This window comes from Sinocyclocheilus grahami, unplaced genomic scaffold (genome assembly GCF_001515645.1).
Source record: "Sinocyclocheilus grahami isolate Dianchi unplaced genomic scaffold, SAMN03320097.WGS_v1.1 scaffold347.1, whole genome shotgun sequence".
Lineage (NCBI taxonomy): Eukaryota > Metazoa > Chordata > Actinopteri > Cypriniformes > Cyprinidae > Sinocyclocheilus > Sinocyclocheilus grahami.
In genome coordinates this window covers 721,562-745,168 of record NW_015505526.1, presented here as the reverse complement: position 1 = coordinate 745,168, position 23,607 = coordinate 721,562, and the positions used below count along the sequence as shown (strand labels likewise).

Sequence of the window (23,607 nt, the reverse complement as noted above, 5' to 3'; positions counted from 1 at the left end):
TGGTTACGCATAGTCATACTAATACCAGGTAGTAATAGATGACTAACCAACCAGGTTACATTTTAACTATGTTCTTCTCACTTGAACTGCACGTAAAACAGCTATTTTGAGCAATAATAACAGCGATGCTTGACTACTAATAATCTTTATTTTAGCTTTGTTACAGCAAAAATGGATGGGAACGACTGGCAACACAGCGGCCTTGTGGCAACAACTCTTCTAACTTAACCATCCCAGTATCACAGCTGATTTGCTGTGAAATTCCTCACTGGTTTGGGGTTTTCCATTATACCAGACCTATTATATTTACACAAGTTAACCGTTAACCTTACACCGCTGAAGCCAAAGCACTCGCCGCTAAAAAAAGGGCTCTTGTACAGCATAATTGCTTCCACTTAGATCTCAGATGATCCTTATAAAAGTCTGTGATAGGAACATGGCAGCCGCTGTGGGTTTCTAAAAATATATCACCGCGAGGCTTTTGACTGAGGCAGAAATTGTGTTCGATGAAAGATACAAAACACTGTCGCTGTCTTTTGTCATGCATGCGATCCTCCTCTGACATCTCTTAACATGCACAGAGGGTCTCACCCATGAGCCCTGCTGCATTAGTGATCATGTGGCATTAAATACTGCAGGCGTTCACTGCAGGGCTCTTTATGAGGGCACAGCTGCAGAGACTGCAAGTCAAGGGTGCAGTCCTGCACCGCATGCACACGTAAATTTAAGGGGGTCTGAATACTTTCCGTACCCACTGTATATATATATATATATATATATAAAAAAGTTAATAAAATAAAAATTGTTGTATAAGATTTGCAACTTTATTATAATATTATAAAATATATATGTAATAAAGATTTTAAATAAGTGTCATTAAAAAGAACACACAATATTGACCAACAAACCACTAGTTAAACAAAAACCTAAGAATTCTCAACAAACAGTGAGTCAAAATGTTAAAAATATTGGGTGTTGTTGTTTCATTCATCTCAGGGCTTGCTGTTGTTATTATTATTATTATGTAAAATTTGCAACTTTATAAGCATATTTTGTATAAATATTCTTTAACATCTAATTGCCACGATTGAGGAGTCATTATTCAATAAAATCTTAAGAGTTTAAGTCAGTGCACTGCAATTCAGCACATTTACACAATGCAACAACAAACACTTAAATTACTTTTGAGACTGGTACTCTTTAATAAAAGACTGGTTGTCTTTAAAAAAAAAAACTGATTCACAAATGACTCTCAAATGCATTAGTTAATGTTTATATGGTTTGAATCAATCCAATGACTTGCTTACTGACCTGTTCAGAGCTTATACTAAGTTAACAGCTTAGTTTAATAGCCATTTGTTTTTAGTCTGGAACTGTGTCACATTGTCAACAGAATGTCCAGTGCGTTGCATTGTGGGATACAGGTTGTACATTTACTTGCTGTGCACAGCTTATAAGAATAGTATAATTCTATAAGAATAGTAGGAAGGAACAAACCCGGAATTCACTCAAACATGTCAAGACTTAGATCCTACGACAAACCAATGAATTATCATAATTTCAAGTGCTCCGCCATCTCTTGGCAGTCGAGTTATGATGATAAAAGCAGGATTCATCTGACCTACTTAAAATTCTGTTTATCCAAGACGGCTTTCATCAACAAGCACGGGCAATTACTGTCGCTGTTGTCAAGGAAACCATACCACCCAATGATGGATGGAGTTTATGTAACTCCAGATTAACGCGCAGAATGCAAATATGGAGCATGCTTTGTTTAACCTAGAGCACATGGTTTTATATTAAGCTAATGGTTACGCATAGTCATACTAATACCAGGTAGTAATAGATGACTAGCCAACCAGGTTACATTTTAACTATGTTCTTCTCACTTGAACTGCACGTAAAACAGCTATTTTGAGCAATAATAACAGCGATGCTTGACTACTAATAATCTTTATTTTAGCTTTGTTACAGCAAAAATGAATGGGAACGACTGGCAACACAGCGGCCTTGTGGCAACAACTCTTCTAACTTAATCATCCCAGTATCACAGCTGATTTGCTGTGAAATTCCTCACTGGTTTGGGGTTTTCCATTATACCAGACCTATTATATTTACACAAGTTAACCGTTAACCTTACACCGCTGAAGCCAAAGCACTCGCCGCTAAAAAAAGGGCTCTTGTACAGCATAATTGCTTCCACTTAGATCTCAGATGATCCTTATAAAAGTCTGTGATAGGAACATGGCAGCCGCTGTGGGTTTCTAAAAATATATCACCGCGAGGCTTTTGACTGAGGCAGAAATTGTGTTCGATGAAAGATACAAAACACTGTCGCTGTCTTTTGTCATGCATGCGATCCTCCTCTGACATCTCTTAACATGCACAGAGGGTCTCACCCATGAGCCCTGCTGCATTAGTGATCATGTGGCATTAAATACTGCAGGCGTTCACTGCAGGGCTCTTTATGAGGGCACAGCTGCAGAGACTGCAAGTCAAGGGTGCAGTCCTGCACCGCATGCACACGTGCATCAGCTCATCTGACTGCATCCACACAAGTCAAATGAGTTTACTGAGAGCCTTAAATAATAATCCACATGAGAATTCCATGCGCCCTTCTTCTTTTCATTTAATAACTACTGCTTATGGAGACGGGGTCATCGTGAAATGCAAAATTAGACTGAATTTAGCAGGATGGAAAATGTGTCTGATGGTTTTTTGCACTATTCAAACTTGACATTCCAATATGTTGGCTGTTTTTACAATGTTCGGTTTTCCAAAACCTAGCAACAAACAGTAGTGCACGGCACGCTATAGTAGACTTTGTGTAAATATTTATTAATTTCATTAATGGTTATAGAGGTATGATTTGGCACAAGTTTTATGACTTAAAAGTGTACATTTAACCTTTAAACCCTTCAATATCTAAAACAAAGCAAGTTAATAAACATTGAAACGGGGACGAGATGCATTTTAACAGCTTACTTGCTTATTTAGGTGTTGCAACAGACTTCACCAGGAGCTTCTATAAATAGTAGTGTGCATAAAAAGAAGAAAGAAATCTTTTTCCATGCATCTGAACGCTCCTCACATCCTCTGACAGATACTGGAAACTCAAGTTATGAATGCAGATCACAACAAGTCCATGCAGCAAACACATGATCTATGAGGATTATTAGCAAATCACTTTAGTTTAACTTCATTTCCATCTATGCATTGCATATCAAGGGGCTTTGGTTGACCTTCAAAGCCCAGACTTTGTTTTTAAGATATGTATTTTTTTCCTAATGCATGTCATATGATAATGATAAAAGCACAGATATACGCCCATCATCTCTGTGCATGAAAACTAACAGCATATCCAAAAAGACCGCCAGCGTGCAAACGAAATATAAACATACATATATGAAACAAGCACTTATTAAATAACAATTCAAATGAGACAAACGGGGTATTTCAACCTATATAAACAAAAATAAGTTTTGCATGACTCATCTGTGTCCTGACCTTTGCAAACAGAAAGTGCTTAAAATAACACATGCATAAACAAATAAATCTCAGCGAGTTATTCACATGATTGTTTATGAATATTCATGTCTAAATATGCACCAATAAATACACAAGTTAAGTACTTTCACACTAGGAAAACTGGCTACATAACTAATTGAGTGACTGTTATATTACTATATAAACTATCTAGACATGTAAACAAGCCTATATAGATTTAAACTAGATATATATGTCGATTAAAACTAAATCACGAAGCTTGCTTTAACAACATAAACAAAACGAACTGAATTATCCAGGCGGCTAGTTAGCTTAGCACGAGCCAGCACAAAACTGACTCTCCTCAAGGATAAAATCACATTTCTTACCTGGAATGAGGAAAATACACAAAATCTCAGCGCAGCAGATCATTTAATGCACTCTGTCAGGCGATGAAGATGATATTTTATGTGATGTTGTGAGGAAGACTCGCCCTGACTGACTGACTGACTGTCTTTGTCTGACTGACAGCAGCCGCGCTGACGTAACGACGCGCGCTGACGTCACGACGCACGCCTTGGGTCGACTTGGGAAATGTAGTTTATCACGAACACGCCTCCATAGTGAATGCGATTGTCATATAGATAGATAGACGTGTTTCTTTCGTTATATTTCAATCAGAGTACAGAAAAGAAGCGGCGAGGCAACGGGAGATAGTGTGAAAGACGAAGGTTTCCTTAAATTAACTTTATAATACGTAAAAGTGTGTTTAAAGTTCATTTATTTACATAAACAGTTGCTTGAGTTGATGGCATCTGAGGAGGATTTAAACATGGACATGATATCTTCAGGTACCCTTCAGGTTCTTCTTTCATTAAATGAGAATAAAGAAGAAAGAGTGTTATAAAAAGTTACTTGGGACATTTCCCTGCAGTGACTATAAATTGTCCCTAGTAATAATTTTTATCATTAAATGTATGTGAAACCACTGTTGTTGTAATTTCGGCCACATCTTAAACCACTGATATTACCAAAGAAGTTAAAGTAAATACTCTAGAAATGTACGTCCTTGAAACAGAGCTTTTCGAAACTAATCAGTTAAACTATTGCATCGCAAAATGATTCACTGTTTCAAAGCACTCCAATAGGATCGCGTATCGCGAATCATTTTATTGAGTTTGGGACTTCAAAGCACGTATCGCGAATCATTTGAATCAGATCGGGACTTCGGAGCAGGTTCATGAATCATTTGACTTAGATCGGAACTTCGGAACGGGTTTACAAATCTTTTGATTCACATCGGAACTTCAGAGCGGGTTTGCGAATCATTTCGCAAATTAGATTTGTGATACGCACTTCTAAGTCCCGATCTAAAATAATGGTTCACGAATCATTATTCAGATCTGGACTTCGGAACGGGTATCACAAATCATTTGTTTTCGATCGGGATTTCAGAGCCTGTATCACAAATCATTTGATTCAGATCGGTACTTTGGAGCGGGTTCGCAAATCTTTTGATTCAGGTCGGAACTTCGGAGCACGGATCGTGAATAATTTAATTTAGATTGGATGTCGATTAAAACTAAATCACGAAGCTTGCTTTAACAACATAAACAAAACGAACTGAATTATCCAGGCGGCTAGTTAGCTTAGCACGAGCCAGCACAAAACTGACTCTCCTCAAGGATAAAATCACATTTCTTACCTGGAATGAGGAAAATACACAAAATCTCAGCGCAGCAGATCATTTAATGCACTCTGTCAGGCGATGAAGATGATATTTTATGTGATGTTGTGAGGAAGACTCGCCCTGACTGACTGACTGACTGTCTTTGTCTGACTGACAGCAGCCGCGCTGACGTAACGACGCGCGCTGACGTCACGACGCACGCCTTGGGTCGACTTGGGAAATGTAGTTTATCACGAACACGCCTCCATAGTGAATGCGATTGTCATATAGATAGATAGACGTGTTTCTTTCGTTATATTTCAATCAGAGTACAGAAAAGAAGCGGCGAGGCAACGGGAGATAGTGTGAAAGACGAAGGTTTCCTTAAATTAACTTTATAATACGTAAAAGTGTGTTTAAAGTTCATTTATTTACATAAACAGTTGCTTGAGTTGATGGCATCTGAGGAGGATTTAAACATGGACATGATATCTTCAGGTACCCTTCAGGTTCTTCTTTCATTAAATGAGAATAAAGAAGAAAGAGTGTTATAAAAAGTTACTTGGGACATTTCCCTGCAGTGACTATAAATTGTCCCTAGTAATAATTTTTATCATTAAATGTATGTGAAACCACTGTTGTTGTAATTTCGGCCACATCTTAAACCACTGATATTACCAAAGAAGTTAAAGTAAATACTCTAGAAATGTACGTCCTTGAAACGGAGCTTTTCGAAACTAATCAGTTAAACTATTGCATCGCAAAATGATTCACTGTTTCAAAGCACTCCAATTGGATCGCGAATCATTTTATTGAGTTTGGGACTTCAAAGCACGTATCGCGAATCATTTGAATCAGATCGGGACTTCGGAGCAGGTTCATGAATCATTTGACTTAGATCGGAACTTCGGAACGGGTTTACAAATCTTTTGATTCACATCGGAACTTCAGAGCGGGTTTGCGAATCATTTCGCAAATTAGATTTGTGATACGCACTTCTAAGTCCCGATCTAAAATAATGGTTCACGAATCATTATTCAGATCTGGACTTCGGAACGGGTATCACAAATCATTTGTTTTCGATCGGGATTTCAGAGCCTGTATCACAAATCATTTGATTCAGATCGGTACTTTGGAGCGGGTTCGCAAATCTTTTGATTCAGGTCGGAACTTCGGAGCACGGATCGTGAATAATTTAATTTAGATTGGAACTTTGGAGTGGGTTTGTGATCATTAAATAGATTGGGACTTCGGAGAGAGCGTATCGTGAATCATTTTAATCAGATCGGGACTTTGGAGCACTTATCGTGAATTATTTGATTCAGATCGGGACTTTGGAGCGGGTTCGCAAATCTTTTGATTCAGGTCGGAACTTCGGAGCACGGATCGTGAATAATTTAATTTAGATTGGAACTTTGGAGTGGGTTTGTGATCATTAAATAGATTGGGACTTCGGAGAGAGCGTATCGTGAATCATTTTAATCAGATCGGGACTTTGGAGCACTTATCGTGAATTATTTGATTCAGATCGGGACTTTGGAGCGGGTTCGCGAATCTTTTGATTCAGGTCGGAACTTCGGAGCACAGATCGTGAATCATTTAATTTAGATTGGAACTTTGGAGTGGGTTTGTGATCATTAAATAGATTGGGACTTCGGAGAGAGCGTATCGTGAATCATTTTAATCAGATCGGGACTTTGGAGCACTTATCGTGAATTATTTGATTCAGATCGGGACTTTGGAGCGGGTTCGCGAATCTTTTGATTCAGGTCGGAACTTCGGAGCACAGATCGTGAATCATTTAATTTAGATTGGAACTTTGGAGTGGGTTTGTGATCATTAAATAGATTGGGACTTCGGAGAGAGCGTATCGTGAATCATTTTAATCAGATCGGGACTTTGGAGCACTTATCGTGAATTATTTGATTCAGATCGGGACTTTGGAGCGGGTTCGCGAATCTTTTGATTCAGGTCGGAACTTCGGAGCACAGATCGTGAATCATTTAATTTAGATTGGAACTTTGGAGTGGGTTTGTGATCATTAAATAGATTGGGACTTCGGAGAGAGCGTATCGTGAATCATTTTAATCAGATCGGGACTTTGGAGCACTTATCGTGAATTATTTGATTCAGATCGGGACTTTGGAGCGGGTTCGCGAATCTTTTGATTCAGGTCGGAACTTCGGAGCACAGATCGTGAATCATTTAATTTAGATTGGAACTTTGGAGTGGGTTTGTGATCATTAAATAGATTGGGACTTCGGAGAGAGCGTATCGTGAATCATTTTAATCAGATCGGGACTTTGGAGCACTTATCGTGAATTATTTGATTCAGATCGGGACTTTGGAGCGGGTTCGCGAATCTTTTGATTCAGGTCGGAACTTCGGAGCACAGATCGTGAATCATTTAATTTAGATTGGAACTTTGGAGTGGGTTTGTGATCATTAAATAGATTGGGACTTCGGAGAGAGCGTATCGTGAATCATTTTAATCAGATCGGGACTTTGGAGCACTTATCGTGAATTATTTGATTCAGATCGGGACTTTGGAGCGGGTTCGCGAATCTTTTGATTCAGGTCGGAACTTCGGAGCACAGATCGTGAATCATTTAATTTAGATTGGAACTTTGGAGTGGGTTTGTGATCATTAAATAGATTGGGACTTCGGAGAGAGCGTATCGTGAATCATTTTAATCAGATCGGGACTTTGGAGCACTTATCGTGAATTATTTGATTCAGATCGGGACTTTGGAGCGGGTTCGCGAATCTTTTGATTCAGGTCGGAACTTCGGAGCACAGATCGTGAATCATTTAATTTAGATTGGAACTTTGGAGTGGGTTTGTGATCATTAAATAGATTGGGACTTCGGAGAGAGCGTATCGTGAATCATTTTAATCAGATCGGGACTTTGGAGCACTTATCGTGAATTATTTGATTCAGATCGGGACTTTGGAGCGGGTTCGCGAATCTTTTGATTCAGGTCGGAACTTCGGAGCACAGATCGTGAATCATTTAATTTAGATTGGAACTTTGGAGTGGGTTTGTGATCATTAAATAGATTGGGACTTCGGAGAGAGCGTATCGTGAATCATTTTAATCAGATCGGGACTTTGGAGCACTTATCGTGAATTATTTGATTCAGATCGGGACTTTGGAGCGGGTTCGCGAATCTTTTGATTCAGGTCGGAACTTCGGAGCACAGATCGTGAATCATTTAATTTAGATTGGAACTTTGGAGTGGGTTTGTGATCATTAAATAGATTGGGACTTCGGAGAGAGCGTATCGTGAATCATTTTAATCAGATCGGGACTTTGGAGCACTTATCGTGAATTATTTGATTCAGATCGGGACTTTGGAGCGGGTTCGCGAATCTTTTGATTCAGGTCGGAACTTCGGAGCACAGATCGTGAATCATTTAATTTAGATTGGAACTTTGGAGTGGGTTTGTGATCATTAAATAGATTGGGACTTCGGAGAGAGCGTATCGTGAATCATTTTAATCAGATCGGGACTTTGGAGCACTTATCGTGAATTATTTGATTCAGATCGGGACTTTGGAGCGGGTTCGCGAATCTTTTGATTCAGGTCGGAACTTCGGAGCACAGATCGTGAATCATTTAATTTAGATTGGAACTTTGGAGTGGGTTTGTGATCATTAAATAGATTGGGACTTCGGAGAGAGCGTATCGTGAATCATTTTAATCAGATCGGGACTTTGGAGCACTTATCGTGAATTATTTGATTCAGATCGGGACTTTGGAGCGGGTTCGCGAATCTTTTGATTCAGGTCGGAACTTCGGAGCACAGATCGTGAATCATTTAATTTAGATTGGAACTTTGGAGTGGGTTTGTGATCATTAAATAGATTGGGACTTCGGAGAGAGCGTATCGTGAATCATTTTAATCAGATCGGGACTTTGGAGCACTTATCGTGAATTATTTGATTCAGATCGGGACTTTGGAGCGGGTTCGCGAATCTTTTGATTCAGGTCGGAACTTCGGAGCACAGATCGTGAATCATTTAATTTAGATTGGAACTTTGGAGTGGGTTTGTGATCATTAAATAGATTGGGACTTCGGAGAGAGCGTATCGTGAATCATTTTAATCAGATCGGGACTTTGGAGCACTTATCGTGAATTATTTGATTCAGATCGGGACTTTGGAGCGGGTTCGCGAATCTTTTGATTCAGGTCGGAACTTCGGAGCACAGATCGTGAATCCACTTCTAAGTCCCGATCTAAAATAATGGTTCACGAATCATTATTCAGATCTGGACTTCGGAACTGGTATCACAAATCATTTGTTTTAGATTGGGATTTCAGAGCCTGTATCACAAATCATTTGATTCTGTTCAGGACTTTCGAGCGGGTTTGTGAATCTTTTGATTCAGGTCGGAACTTCGGAGCACGGATCATGAATCATTTAATTTAGATTGGAACTTTGGAGTGGGCTTGTGAATCTTTTGATTCAGTTCAGAACTTCTGAACTTCGGAGCGCGTATGGGAATGGTTTGATTTAGATCGGAACTTAGGAGCGGGTTTGTGATCATTAAATAGATTGGGACTTCGGAGAGAGCGTATCGCAAATCATTTTAATCAGATCGGGACTTTGGAGCACTTATCGTGAATTATTTGATTCAGATCGGGACTTCGGAGCGGGTTCACGAATCTTTTGATTTAGATCGGAACTTTGGAACAGGTTTACAAATCTTTTCACATCGGAACTTCAGAGCGGGTTTGCGAATCATTTCGCAAATTAGATTTGTGATACGCACTTCTAAGTCCCAATCTAAAATAATGGTTCACGAATCATCATTCAGATCTGGACTTCGGAACGGGTATCACAAATCATTTGTTTTAGATTGGGATTTCAGAGCCCGTATCACAAATCTTTTGATTCTGTTCAGGACTTTCGAGCGGGTTTGTGAATCTTTTGATTCAGGTCGGAACTTCGGAGCACGGATCGTGAATCATTTAATTTAGATTGGAACTTTGGAGTGGGTTTGTGAATCTTTTGATTCAGTTCGGAACTTCTGAACTTCGGAGTGCGTATGCGAATGGTTTGATTTAGATCAGAACTTAGGAGCGGGTTTGTGAATCATTAAATAAATTGGGACTTCGGAGAGAGCGTATCGCGAATCATTTTAATCAGATCGGGACTTTGGAGCACTTATCGTGAATTATTTGATTCAGATCGGGACTTCGGAGCGGGTTCGCGAATCTTTTGATTTAGATCGGAACTTTGGAACGGGTTCACTGATCTTTTGATTCATATCTGAACTTCGGGGTGGGTTCGCGAATCATTTCGCGAATTGAAATATTTGTGATACGCACTTCGAAGTCCCGATCTGAAATGATGTTTCGCGGATCATTATTTAAATCGGAACTTCGGAACGGGTATCGCAAATCATTTGTTTTCGATCGGGATTTCAGAGCCCATATCACAAATCATTTGATTCAGAGTGGGACTTCGGAGCGGGTTCGTGAATCTTTTGATTCAGATCGGAATTTCAGAGTTGTTTTTTTTTTTTTTTTAAACCATGGTTAATTGTTGTAAGGGATGTGTTGCCAGGTTAAAAAAGTAATACATTTACATCTTAAGAGGACACATGGGATGAATACAGAGATACAGTTTTGATAGGATTAAAATAACTTTGGATATGCATATGCTGGTCTAGATCAGCTCTGAATAAAGAAAAGAGAGGTTTAGGGCCAGATATTTTAGAGACAGATTTGTTTATGTATGTGAAATTATGTATGTATGCTGTTGTGTCCCCAAAAATGTCCAAATCAAACCCACGCCTAATTAGATATTTGATAACTCCAAAATAAAAAACACAACCCTTTTGTATTTTGTTTTTCAGAGCAGCCGGTAGAGTGCACTGTTTTACACTGTTAACTCTAAATGGATGGTCAGCCAAATGACAATGAAATCTCTGTCCAAATGAGCTCTGTATCTCATGAATGACTGTTCTGTTTCACTGCTGTACATTAATCTACATATTATAACTCTGTAAAATGAAATAATATGCAGGAATGCTTCAGTGCAGCCCACAGTCAGGGCTAAAGATGATGTAAACTAGCATTGTGTTGTTGTTTATGATGTCTTGTGTTGTAGATTGACAGAAAAACAGCATTCGCGTGACCAAGATTGACAGATTTACATCTGTGGGTGATGCTGTGCATGGTTGTAATATATTGCATTTTTTTCTGGACATTTCTTGACAGTTCATTCAGGTAACACACTATTCTATGCATCACAGTTCACTCAGATTTCTGTGCCTTTACTTACAGAAAAGTACTGTGATGGTAATGAGGTACAGATGTAATACCATTTTTTTTTAAAATTACGAATGATTACTCATGTACCATTTGGTATTTACATTGCACTCAAAATACCATTTGTTATTTGCATGGTTCTATGAAGAATAGCATAGTATTGTCATGTTACCATAAGCAAGACAACAAGTGTTGTTGCCAAACAGCTTTATAGAAACAGGGCTGTAAACACAAGCCTGTTTAAATGACTCTGTGACATTTCTGACACTTGTGTGTCAGTGTTTGTCATGACATGCTGTCACGCTTGTGGCACTTTTGCAAGACTTTGCCTAAAAAAGGCAATAACTGTGTCTTAATTCTGCAGGCTTTATGTAGTCAAAGGTGTTTGATACATTTTTTTGTTCACATGCTTCAGCTTAGGGAGTGAATCTCACAAAAAAAACATGTATTGGTCACAGACACAGTTTACCCCCAAATCAGAAGTAAAACAAAAAAATTTTAATGGAATGATACCTATTTTAAGATCAGGGCTCCCTAAATTCTCATGATCATAAATCATAAAAATCTCATTCTGATTCCTGTAATCATCAGGATAGCATCAGGATATTTTATTGGACATTTTGGAATTTCCAATGATGATCCTAATACTACAGTTTGTACAGTATAAAAACCATTACGCCTATGGAATGTCCCCACAATTCACAAAAAAACAAACAAACATATATATATATATATATATATAAACGTACAGATAGATAGATAGATAGATACACAAAAATACATAACAGTGTGTGTGTGTGTGTGTGTATATATATATATATATATAAACATGTATAGATAGATAGATAGATATATACACAAAAATACTTAACAGTGTGTGTGTGTGTGTGTGTGTGTGTGTGTGTGTATATATATATATATATATATATATATATATAAACATGTAAATTGCAAATAATAAACTGTATAAAACTGCACACACACACACACACACACACATATATATATATTATTACAGTTATATGATACTTTATTTCTGTATGTTTCTTTTTTGTTCATTATTTTGTGTTATGATTAGTTTTTTTACTGTTTCAATTTACCTGAGAAGCCTATAATAGGTTCTTTTTGTGCCGACTTACCCCATTTAGTGTGACGACATCCCTTTTGCCTTGTTGATTTATGATTTTTGGATTGAAAAAATCCTTCATATTTACATTGAAGGAGGGACTCAAGCCATATATAAAGACTTGATGGAGGGATTTTTTAACTTGATCTAGTAAAAACCACCTGGCAAATAGATAAAACAATAATAAAAAAAACACTTTTCCAACCATATTGCAGGAAGTATCACAATCTAGTTTTATTTGTGTTTATGTGCACGGTGACCATGCAACTGAGAACTTTGCTTGTCTCTGACTTCATTGTGAGTACGGGCAGCTTTCAGGAAGCGCTTCATCAGATTGCACTTAGCGATTCCATTTCCTACTGAAGGAGTTCCTCTGACACGGGCCCACGGGAGCCGGCTGGCAGCGCTACAGCGCTTTGAAGTCATCAGTGACAGAGATGGTGTCTTAAATCAGCCTGTGTGACTCAATATTCTCTCTGGACTTTAGGGTCTGTCTAAACATTTCAGGTTTGTGGAGGTCCACATGTGGGTGAGCAGAAAGAGAAGAGTTGCATGTGTTTAGACTCACAATGCATTTTGCAAATAATGAGCTGTCATAATGTAGAGGCACCACGCGATACCATGGTTCGCGTTTATGGACACTTGGAAACGGTGTGGCAGCGGTTTGTGAAAACAAACGTGTCTGATTTTGTTCATGCCTTCAGGAATGAGCGGCCCAGTGTTGAATCATGGGCCACAGTTAGCGTCTGAGCTAATGACCTGACGCACAGAGATAAGACATGGTGCATGACATCAGCGCTCCAATTCTGCACCGCCATGTGAGAAACAACAACAAGCTTGTGCTCGTACCTTCGGGCCCCGCGCCGTCGTCATGACAACAAAACAGAGGCCAATTGTTTAGGGGGTTTGTTTAGTTAATTGAAATGTGTTTAGTTTATTTTTAACAAAAAGCATGTAGGTCCTAAATGTCATCTAACAATGCTGTTAAATGAGTTTACTAAAACATGCGCGTACGAAAAAGTACATGGCATGCTAAGGTATTTGTTAAAGTGCTTGGAGAACTATGTAAATACATTGAATATGAATCATTCAGTATATCAAAGTACTATGGTTTTAGAACATGCGGCATGGTAGTACCATGGTATTTTAATATGATGTAATTTGTTTCAATGGCATATGTTAAAGTACCATGGTATTACCATAGTTTTGAACATGTATCATGGTAGGACCATGGTATTTTTGAAGTCTAATTAAAGTATGTGTATAGGACCATGGCATGACCAATGCACATGGTAACAACTTGCTATTTGAATATGGTTATCATTGAGTACCATAGTATATATCAGAGTAAAATGGTATCACAATGTGTTTGGGTTTGTACTGTACCATGGTATTCTTTGCAGTTTTTTTTTAGAGCAATGTACTGTAAATATCATAGTATGAGTATGATACACTACTGTTTGAAAGTTTTAAGAAATAAGAAATTAATACTTTTATTCATCAAGGATGCATTAAATTGATCAAAAGTGATTAGAATATTACAAAATATTTCTGTTTCAAACAAATGCTGTTCTTTTAATCAAAAAACGTTGCTTTCATTTTAAAAAAAAAAAAAAAAAAAAGTATCATGGTTTCCAAAACATTATGAAGCAGCACAACTGCTTTCAACATTGATAATAATCAGAAATGTTTCTTAAGCATTTTTTTCTTCAAAGAAATTAATACTTTTATTCAGCAAGGATGCATTCAATTGATCAAAAGTGACAGTAAAGACTTTACAAAATATGTTTCAAATAAATGCTGTTCTAAAGTTGTGTTCATTTTAAAAAAAAAAAAAAAAAAAGTATCATGGTTGTTTCCAAAATATGAAGCAGCACAACTGCTTTCAACATTGATAATAATCAGAAATGTTTCTTAAGCAGCAAATTAGCATATTCTGATGATTTCTGAAGGATCGTGTGACACTGAAGACTGGAGTTAGGATGCTGAAAATGCAGCTTTGCATCACAGAAATAAATAAAAAATTAAAATATATTCAAATAGAAAACTGTTATTTTAAATATTTAAAATATTTCACAATATTACTGTTTTTACTGTATTTTTGATTGAATAAATATAGCCTTGGTGAGCAAAAGAGACTTCTTTTAAAATCTTTAATATATATATTTTTAAATCCTTACAGTAAAACGTTTGAACGGTAGTGTAATCCTTTGATTATCATCACTTTACCATGGTACATCCACAGTACTTTTTAAGTAGGGGTAGATAGTTGATATAGTGATGTAGTAGTCACATTTTATGTCCATAGGAATCGGCTTCTTAATGGCATACAAGAGTAAGTTTGCAAGCAGTCCATTATAAAATAGGGAAGTGTGTTTGTTGTTAAAGGAGTTGTTGCATATGAGCTTTGACATTGGGCATGTATAAAATGTTAAACTCTTCACCTGTTAGTACTCAAGGCTGTATAGCGTCAGTCTTCACTCCTTCAGGAAGGGTGTGTGTCTCTAAAAATGACACAGTCGTGGGACGCAGAATTAACATTATATCATTACAGCCAAACAAGCCTCTGTGGTGAGATCATCTCTCTGCTGCAGCCCACACCTATTGTCAGAAAAAAATGTGGCGGCGAGCCAAAAGCATTACTGAAGACGCTGAGAGATCTGGGGTCGCTCGTGGCTTTGTGCTTTTTTTGCAAAGCAGAAATCATAGATATCTTTTTTTCTGATGGATTTGTTGTGACATAGTACTAATTACTAATTTGATGTTTAGTTTATTTTTTAATCCAAAGTGATTTGAGTTCATTTAAAGGAACCGTTCACCCAAAAAATGAAAATCAGCTGAAAATGTACTCTCCCTGCAGGCCATGCAAAATATAGATGAATTTGTTTCTTCATCAGAACAGATTTGGAGAAATGTAGCATTGCATCACTTGCTCACCAATGGATGCTCTGCAGTGAATGGGTGCCGTCAGAATGAGAGTCCAAACAGCTGATAAAAACATCTCAATAATCCACAAGTAATCCACACCACTCCAGTCCATCAGTTAACGTCTTGTGAAGTGAAAATCTGCATGTTTGGAAGAAGCAAATCCATCAATGAGATGTTTTTAAATTCAAAGGAAAGGATTATGGATTGGTATTTTGGCCAGAAGTTTGTGATGTTTTTATCATCTGTTTGGACTCTCATTCTGACGGCACCCATTCACTGCAGAGCATCCATTGCTGAGCAAGTGATGGAATGCTGAATTTCTCCTAATCTGTTCCCATTAAGAAACAAACTCATCTACATCTTGGATGGCCTGTGGGTGAGTAAAGTATCATTATAAATATTATTAGTGTGATACGAGAGTTTAATGATCTTAACTTATTTTGCTGTATGAGGGAAATTACATCATCTTCCTCCCATCAGAAAGGCATCTGGACATTCGTCCACTGTCGAACCATACGGAGCAGAACCATACGGCTATATGAAAACATGCTTATCAGTAACGTTTGCTCATCAATCACAGCCATGCAGGACAAAGGAGATCGCTGTGATATAAACGACTCCCAAAGCGTGTATGAAGCTAACACTGAAGTCATTATATGTCGAGTGTTTCTCATTCTGGATCAGCAGATGTCTTTCTGAAGGAGGTGATTTTGAAGGAGCCGTTTGTGCAATGGAAAGAATGTTCCAGATAGCAGAGCTATTCCTGAGAAAAGGCACGTCATATTGCATCACTGCCGCAGTCTTTGCTGACTGTGGGTCAATCTCAGTGCCCTCTGTTTCTGAAAATTTCAGGATTTTTGTTTTTATTATGATGATGTTGACTTGACTTGTGCTATTGCACAAACTTGTGTTAGTGTTTATTTCCAAATCCCTATCCTGAGACCTCTAACTCTAAACCCCTTGTGAAAAGTTCAAGATATTTTCTCTGAACTCGGCACAGTTTGCTAACTGTCTAAACTGTTTTTATAAATTTTTTTGTTTGTTTTTTTAGTGGACTGCAAAATATACAAATAATTCAATTTGTCAAAGTTCATGATTCTATCTACCTGTTCTATTGTTTCATCCATCCATTGTTTTATAGGTCCATCCGTCCCTCAGTCCATCTTTTGTTCTACCATTCTGTCATTCCATCCATCCATCCATTGTTTTAACGTTCCTTCCATCCATCCGTCCATCATATCTGTTGTTCTATTTATTATTATATAATTTCATCTACATTCATCCATCCATCCATTCAGACATTTAGTATTCTATCATTTTATCCATTTATCATTCTATCCATCCATCTGTTGTTCTTTCCTTCTATCCATCAGTCCATCCATCCATCCACTGTTTTAACGTTCCTTCCATCCGTCCATCATATCTGTTTTTCTATCTATCATTCTATAATTCCATCTACATTCATCCATCATCCATCCATCCATTCACCCATTTAGCATTCTATCATTTTATCCATTTATCGTTCTATACGTCCATCCATCTTTCCATCCATCTGTCCATCCGTCGTTTTATCGTTAAATCCATCCATCCATTTGTTTGTCCAATCATTTGTCCTATCATTGTATTTATTATTTTCTAAATTTTTCCCACCTTAGGCCTCTCATAACCCCCTTTAAGACATTTTTGGCACGCCATAGGGCGATACATTCCCCCCAGCATATAGATTAGTGGTCAACAAATATGGTTTTGGCAGCCAATTGTAAAACTGTTGTCCCCTGAATATAATTATAAAACGGATAGTCCTTGATTCTGATTGGTTGAGCCTTGTTCGAAGCTGTTGTAAACAGCTACAAAGTACTAACATACAGAGTTCCCACTTTGTTGCAACCACAATCATCTCTGAGGAACTACATTGTTTGGCAGGAGAATGTTTTTATTAATATCGTTACATTTTATTTGCTTTGTTTTATTTTGTGAAACCTTGCAACATACAGGTGCATCTCAATAAATTAGAATGTCGTGGAAAAGTTCATTTATTTCAGTAATTCAACTCAAATTGTGAAACTCATGTATTAAATAAATTCAACGCACACAGACTGAAGTAGTTTAAGTCTTTGGTTCTTTTAATTGTGATGATTTTGGCTCACATTTAACAAAAACCCACCAATTCACTATCTCAACAAATTAGAATACTTCATAAGACCAATAAAAAAACATTTTTAGTGAATTGTTGGCCTTCTGGAAAGTATGTTCATTTACTGTACATGTACACTGTAAAATCCAATTAGTTGGGCTTACTTAAAAAAAGCATGCAAACCGATTGCCTTGAAAAAACTAAGTAAAGTGAAATAGCAATAGTATGTTGTACTGACAGATGCTTAGTTAGTATAGCTTACTTACACGAGAGTTCTAGTAACTAAAAAAGAACTGTAGGGGGTACTTGATCCTTTCATTTAGGTTTACTCATGACTTAGTATAGCTACTCACTGACTCCCAGAGTGCATTGCGGTATGAATAAATTATACAGTTGCTTTGTTTTATAGTTGTTGATTTTATTTGACAATTTTATTTGCTGTCTTGTGTCAGTAGCAGCACAACAAAAAGAGCAAATAAAATGGCTATTGTTACAAGTAATGAAAATAAATTAAATTGAATTGTTACCATTGTTGTGGTTCACGTGCTGAATGTTTAAGTCTGTGTGTGACTTTAGCATGTTACCACACATGATTTAAGATTTATATAAACCCTCAAAAAAAAGCATCTCAGGGTTTTTATGAAAAAATAAATTTGATAAAGTTTATTAATGAACACACAACTAATGCTTTAATTAGAAGATAGATCACTTTCTAAAAGCAACCTATTTATTACTTTTCTTCCTTTGATATCAAATAATTCTGACTTCATAATGCATTACTACATTAAATGTGAGCCAAAATCATCACAATTAAAAGAACCAAAGACTTAAACTACTTCAGTCTGTGTGCATTGAATTTATTTAATACACGAGTTTCACAATTTGAGTTGAATTACTGAAATAAATGAACTTTTCCACGACATTCTAATTTATTGAGATGCACCTGTATATGGAATGAGTCCACGTCGTGTCTAGCAACGCCCCTTAGCTGTTATAAATTCACTGTAAACCATGGCTTTTTGGGGCATATTGCTTTATTACAGCCTGCATCTTCCACAGAAGCTGCTACATTCTGTTACATTTATACATAATTGCGTAAAGACAGCGGTCTTGTTCATTCTATCTGTGTTTATTTTGCTATAATGACTGACTTTATTTAACTTCTTACATGGTATTCAGGACAGTTGGCTGTCTAATGTAAATTAGAGAGACAGGGAGATGAGAAAAGAGGCAAATTTCAGTACAGTAGTGCTGCGTGACCGTCATGAAGTACAGTATGAGAGTCCTCTTGAACTCTCACCTAAAACGCAACTCCACGCTTTCATCATGTGCCATTTTAACCTAGGCTGTAGTTTATGAATCCTATTTTTGTATGCACTCTTCAACCTCTCCCTGCCCTCTCTCTCTCTCTCTCTCTCTCTCTCACTCTCTCTCTCACTCTTCATCCCATGTAGGGTGACATCAGGTCACATTTATTAGATTAAGGCTGTGGTCCTCATCATGCCAGCGATCGGACAGCTCATCGCCCACATGCTTGTTGAATGACTGTGTGCGCTGTGAATGAACAATCAGTCAGATGTGTTTGTGTTTTTGTTTTCTTTTCCCCCCTCATATCACTGGACCGCATAAACATAGCTTAAAATGCATTGCATCCAAGGTGCGCATTTACATTTTTATCAGATTCAATATCTATTTGAATAACGTGAATTAATGGATCATTCAATCAGATCAGTAATGTGTGTTAAGATAGTGAATATAGTTCATTTGATGTTGACTTTGACTTTAAGTGCATTCAGGCACAAAAAGCTGGTGTGCACTTGTGATGTGGGTATTTTTAGCGGCTCGTACTACAGGAAGGTACTGGAGGAAATGGCAGCTTGTGCCGTCACAGGAAGTGTTTTGTCTGGTGCATGAGTGTTGTAGGTATTGTACTTCTGATGAGAACACGACTGGAGTTGTATAGGGAAGATGCACGGTAAAAATGTTACAGAGGAGGATACTTTGATGTTGGCGAAATTGCATTCTGTTACCTCATTTCAGCATCAACTTTGCCTCAGATGTTTGTCCTAAAATGCGTTGAGCAATAAAAATGGACAGAAATGTAAACGATCTTACTTAGAATTTCAGTCTAATTTTCTAATTAAAATATTACGTTGCATTCAGTATTAAGAGTTGTTTTCAGTATTTTGTCTTACTGCACTTGTTTTAAGTGTAAAAAGAATCTGGCATATTTAAGATGCATTCCTTAAAATTAAGTCTTGTTTTAAGAATGGAAAACTACTCGCTCAAGACAATTCATTAAAATTAATGTAGCAGTGTAGAGCTATAAAATGAATGCCTTGGGAGCAATACAAATACAGAAATTTGACAAATGGAATACAGCAAGTATGAATCCTACTTTTAATTTTGAACTTTCCAGTTAAAATATATAAAAATCCTCAAAATGTAATTGCATTGCACAATATTAAGACTTCACGGAGTGTATTTTGTCTTACTGCACTTGGCAGATTTTCCCACTTGTTTAATGTATACAAATCTGGCATATTCAAGATGCATTATTTGTATCTTGTTTTAAGGATTCGTAGACATTTCAACTGCAAAACAAGCCCAAACAACTCTCATTAAAATGTAATTGCATAAAATGAAATGCATTAATGTGGACAGCAATGTCTCAAAGTGATCTGAGCTGCTACTGATCTCTAGTACACATCTCCAGTTTTCTCTCCCTCAGAAGAAACATGTGAGAACAAGGGCACTTCAGCAAGTCTTGTGCATTCAGTTATTGCTCTCATTCAGAAACAAATGAAATATTTAAGACATTTATTTGAATTTCATGTGTGTTAATAACTTTCCATTTCGGACATTTTCTGAAAATAAAGCATGGTAAATCCTAAGAATGACCTATTTCTCTCTCTCTCAGAGAGGGCAGGTACAGATAGTTGTGTTTGTCTGATGTGTTAAAATAATGAGCGTATGATGAGCTTAATTTTGGCAATCATATGATCAACACAAACGCAGCGCGTCAGTTTGTGCCAGACGAACCGTCAATGTGAGAGTTTCTTTGCCCTTATTTAGTCACAGTGCTCCAGCCTTCACACGGCTGAGACAAACTCTGACGTTTTCCTCCAGAACTGGAGATGTCTGTGTGGGTTCAGGACTGGCTCTCTGTGTGGTGGAGGATGGGGCAGGAAATATTTACACAACTGTTAGCACCTGCCATTATGTCGTTTAACACTGGTTATCTGGTTGAGGTTGATGTTAGTAGTGGGTTGAAACCAAGGAGTTCTGTAATACCTTGAGAAAGTCTGTTTGCATTTCTGTTTATTTCAGTGGTGCATGGTTTTACTAGTGCATGCCAGTGTTGTTATAGTTAAAAAAAGATATAAATATAAGTAAATGAATGAATAAATAAATACATACATTCATAAACAAACAAACATTTTTGTTATTTGAAATAAAAAAGAAATATCAGATTATCAGAAACTTGAACCAAAATTAGAAATGTTGCCTTGGCATTTTACTGAAATAAGTTACTGAAATAAAAAATAAACACAATTTCTAAGTATTTAAAAAAAAAATAATAATAAAAATGACAAAAGCATTCTTGTATATTTTAGTGACAGTTCCACTAGTGCATATCAGTGTTAAAATATTTTAGTTAATTGTAATAAAACTGGAATAAAATGAAATATTAGATGAAAACTTAAAATAAACGAAAAATAGAATTTTTGCCTTGGCTTCTAACAGAAATAAGTGTAAGTTAAAATTGTAAAATTACTAATAAAAAAAACTGGAAAAAAATTAATGAAAACTTTTTTATAAATATTGAATAAATAAATTAATTAATTAATAAATAGCCTGAAAAAATTAAACATAAATATTAGCTGAAAAACATAAACTACACAAAAATGAGAAGTATTACCTTGGCATGTAACTTAAATAAGTTTTAATTAAAATATAAAAATTACTAACTGAAATAAAAACTATTTATAAAAAAAATGACAAAATCCTATAATTAACAATTATTCAAAATATTAATAAATATAAGTATATAAATAATAATAATTTATTTTTGTTAGCGATGATTTATTATAGATAAATAGTTCATTTAAATTAATTTTTTACATTACATTTTTTGAAATATGCATGCACCCTATAATATGCATGGTTGGTATGAGCCAGTTTTTGTGATCTCAGATTAGTCGTACTGTTAGGCCAACCAAGAATGTGCTGGTATTTGAATGTGTATCCATGTGCATCAAGCTCCAGCAGTATCCATTACTAAATATAAACAAAGTGCCACTGATGCTTGCCCACCTCAGCTGAAAATACCCCGAGAATCTGAGGAATTAATTATCACTGGAGCTGCAAGTAACCAGCGTTCATTCACGGCATTCAGCTGTTTAAATTTCCCAGGAGACACGTGTGTAACAAAGCCGATAGCTGTGAAGTTCAACATCCTCGATCGGATTGGCGGATGAAGTGTGAGTGTTTCTGGAGTCTCCTGTGCACAAATGTGTCTCTGGCTATAAATGCTGCTTAATTTCAGCAAGGAGCAGCTGCGTGAAGCGCCCGGGGAGCTCTTCAGGAGCGAGGTGCATATTCTCAGTGTAAATATAAGACAAACTCTCATTTATATCTCCCAGCTGCCTCCGTCTCCAGTAATAACAGAGATAAGGTCACCCTGAATCTCTCGGGCATAATCAAAGTTAAAAATACACCCGTCTCGAGTTAGAGAATTGAGGTTTGTGGAAAAACTCCAATAGATGGAACTCTCATCTAAATTACTGTTTGGGACGGCATCAGTCTGTCAACAGCTTCTGTATATTTTTGGATTTCATCATAGAGGACATAATGAACATTTGTGTGTATACAAGTGTTGTCATTGCTATTTTGGACAGCGATTGAATGTCATAACTGAAGCCCAACAAGTTAAAGTCACCATCGAAATGAAAACACTCCCATGGCCACAACTGTGCAACACGCTTCTATTAATAACACAAATACTTTCTGCAACAATTCATCTGCCAGGGTTTTCCCGTCTTTGGTTACTTGCTGGTTTCATCAGAGTCACTCCAAACTTTGTCCAAACGCCTGAGATTAAGATATTGATTATTAGTGTTTATATTATATTTATTCTTTTAGATTATTCAGATCAGTATATTGAAATCTATCTATCTATCTATCTATCTGTCTATATGTCTGTGTCTGTCTATCTGTCTGTCTGTGTATGTCTGTCTGTCTGTCTGTCTGTCTGTGTGTGTTTGTCTATCTGTCTGTCTGTCTGTGTGTGTCTATCTCTGTGTCTGTCTATCTGTCTGTCTGTGTATCTGTCTGTCTGTCTGTCTGTCTGTGTCTATCTATCTGTCTGTGTGTGTCTGTCTATCTGTCAGTGTCTGTCTGTCTATCTGTCTGTCTGTGTCTGTCTGTCTATCTGTTTGTCTGTGTCTGTCTGTCTATCCATCTATCTATCTATCAATCTGTCTGTGTGTCTGTCTGTCTGTCAGATCTATAGTACACATATTTATAAATTATATAATAAAAAATTACAAGAAATGTCATAGTATGGAATTTTATTTCTTAATACTGTTAAAAGCTGTACATATTCGATGTGATATAATTTTATATATTAGAAATATGTAAAACAATTAAATATAGTATACATATTATAAATTATAAATAAAAAACAGTATAAAATATACATACAAATGATGTATGATAAAGTTGTAATTTATTATAATATGCTAAGTGTTTATTTATGTTTAATATGTATAGCTGTTAACAGTAATAAATCAGAAATATTATGTTTATTTGTAAAATATAATATTATGACAGTATCAAATATCGGAAACAAGATGTGTTATTATAAAAATGTATATGAATACTATATATTAATATATATTAATTATATATATATATATATATATATATATATATATATATATATATATATATATATATACACACATTTTTTTTTCTATAA

General features: G+C 36.5%; 1 protein-coding gene across 3 annotated transcripts in view; it reads right to left on the bottom strand.

The window, feature by feature from the left end:
• LOC107548432 (homeobox-containing protein 1-like) overlaps nucleotides 1–5,331 on the bottom strand; it is a 13,750-nt gene extending 8,419 nt beyond the window's left edge. Inside the window, exon 1 of one of the 3 annotated variants that reach the window (XM_016229102.1) lies at nucleotides 5,192–5,331. The gene's annotated coding sequence lies outside the window, so the exon portion shown is untranslated. Of the gene's footprint in view, nucleotides 1–2,985; nucleotides 3,244–3,875; nucleotides 4,016–5,191 lie in introns of those variants that run through there. The other 2 variants (XM_016229100.1, XM_016229103.1) reach the window with 2 other exon arrangements.
• Between the last annotated feature and the right edge of the window lie 18,276 nt (nucleotides 5,332–23,607).